Genomic DNA, 2,682 nt, shown 5'->3' with positions numbered 1-2,682 from the left:
GCCCCAAAGAGGAGGGTTGCAGAGACACAGAGACGGGGAGAAGATGCTCACAGCCAGCTCGCACCATGTAGAGGGCCAGGACCCTGTGGCTAATGCAGAGGGCCAGGGACAGTGAACAATACCCTCAGATCTGGTAGTATTGTTGAAAGAACCTAATAATAATAACAACAACAACGATAATGAAAACAGCAACAACAAAAATTAATAGCTCATGCCTTATTCATTCAACTAATACTCACTGAGTCACTCCTAAGGTGCCAGGAACGTGCTAGGTGCCCAGCAAATGAGTAAACAAGACGTTTGCCCTTGTGGTCTTTATAATCCAAGGTAGAATCAAATGCGTTTGCAGATACATAACCACATACCATGATCACGACAACAGTTCTGGGAAGAGTTCACCAGATACAGCACTGTGTTCTGTACAGGTATTGCCTCCTTCAGTCCTCACAACAAATCTGCATGGCTCATGCTTTTACTGTCCCATTTTACAGAAGGAGAAATGGAGGCTCAGAAAGATGAAATCCCATGCCCTCAGACAAAGACAGTATGTAATTGAACATCAGGAGGGAGGGGCCCAGACTTATCCACCACCTTTCTTTAGCTCTTAGAGGGGAGACTCAATTCCAACACAGGTGAGGAGGGCAGACTGTGCCTGTCACCTCCATGGGCTGGGGGTGGACGGCAATGGCACGGGCAGTGCCACGTGTCAAGCAGCCACAAGCAGAATGGCAGCCCCAGGCTCTGGGAATCTGGGGGTGAGGCTTGTGGGATAGACTGTATTCAGATGCTTTCTGCCTTGTTGCCCCACCTTAGAGCTAAGGACTTGTTCTCTGTACTTGCAAGAGTGTATGTAGGTCAGCAGATCCCCCCACCCCCTGCCCTGCCCTGGGTCTGTGGGCTGACAAGGGAGTTTCCTGCCAGGGCCATTTGCTTTCCATGGGAGATGCCCGAAGACCTTGTACATCCGCCAGGCCAAAGGCCATCTGGATATAAGAGTGGCCAAGGCATTTCAGGGAGGAAGGGACAGCTGGCGGGGCAAAATGCTTATGTACCAGGGAGCGGAAAGTTGTGGGTAGGTCGGGTGTGCCTTGAAGTGCCAGCATGCCACCTGTGAGTTTGTCCCGTGTCCAAGGGAGCCATTGGTGGTTTAGGCAGGGTTGACCTGGCAGAGGAGAGCTGGTGTAGGTGGCCTGCAGGCTTTGGACCCCAAGCCTTCGATGGTACATCTGGGCCCACCGGAGGTGTTTGTAGGAGAGTCTGACGGCCCTGTCCTCTGAGAGGCCTGCTGGCTCCTAAAGGCTGGCTCACCTGCCCCCCAGGAGCCCACTTGTCAGCTCCTTGTCTTTACCAATCTTCTCTGCAAGGAAGTGTTCTCTTTCTTTCTTTTTGCAACATGACTGAGAAGGGGGGATCTCTCGAGTGCCCCGGAGAACCACATCTGGTTGCATTCAGAATTCAAGGGAACAGCTAATGACCCTCTGAGAGTCAGGGAGGCATCAAGAACTAGAATTAACTACCTGGTGTAAAATGGCCTCAGGACCCCCAACCAGCAGCATCTCCTTGTGGGCTGCACACTGCAATCACTGGGAAACCTAAAGAATTCTGATGCCTGGGCCTGGTCTCCAGAAGTTGTGATTTACTTGGTCTGGGTGTGACCTAGGCACCGAGATTCGAGAGAGCTCCTCGGAGGATTCCAGCGTGCGGTTAGAGCTGAGTCCAATGCCGGGCGGCACTCTGCAGCTTTTTAGTGAGCAAGGATCTGGGGCTGCGCAGACCCCCCCAAATCAAAGCTCTTCAGGGAGACTCCAGAGGCGGGTTCTAGAGGTGACTGTCACCCTGAGTTTCCTGAAGTGCCCTGAGGTCCTGAGATGAGAGTTCTGTTCTTTGACTGATACTCTGATGGCTGAAAGGGCCTCGTCCTTGCTAGTCCCCTCCTGTCCGTCACAACTATTCTTTCCTGCCCTGAGTCAGGATGTTCTCCCCAGTCTACTTCTCAAGCCAATTTTTTTTTCCTTTTGACAACCATTAAAGATAAAAATTTAAAAATCATCTAAGAAGACATGCATAACCCATTGGAAATTTCAAAGCAATGAGTCATCGCACTTCTGGGCCCCCTCAGATTCTTATGTAAGGTTGAGTCACTTTTTGTGAGGTCCATGCATGCACAGAAAATTGGAAGGCTCTGAAGGTGTGTGTGTGAGAGAGAGAGGTGTCATTTGCAGCTTTATGACACTGATGGTAACTCTGAATTGACTTCCAAGATTCCTCATACACTATTCTTGTTCTCCATACTCTGTTTGCCATCCACAGTGACTTACTGCTCCTGAACGCAGACATATAGATTCTGTCACCCTGCTGTTAGGCCCCAGGAGCTACTGTCCCTGAGTCCCAAGGGCAGGCAGGGCACTCCTCACCCAAACATTCTAGGCAGGGGCTGTGGACCCAGCAGGCCTGAGAGCCCAAGGGGTGGTGGATAAGAAATATCTGGGCCCAGCTTCCAGGTGTGGATCCTGTTTATTTCTGGTTTTCTCAAAACACCCCCAGAGGCTGTGAAGCAGTATCTGGGAGAATAAAGAACTACAGGCACTTTGAGGGAGAAAAATGAGGAAATCTGTTTGCCAGGGAATGAGATTGCTCTTTGAGAGTTTGACCAGACACTAAGTCATTTAAGCACACAGAGCA

Source organism: Artibeus jamaicensis, unplaced genomic scaffold (assembly GCF_021234435.1).
Source record: "Artibeus jamaicensis isolate MK-2021 breed Jamaican fruit bat unplaced genomic scaffold, CSHL_Jam_final contig_465, whole genome shotgun sequence".
Taxonomy (NCBI): domain Eukaryota; kingdom Metazoa; phylum Chordata; class Mammalia; order Chiroptera; family Phyllostomidae; genus Artibeus; species Artibeus jamaicensis.
This window is presented reverse-complemented; position numbering follows the sequence as displayed.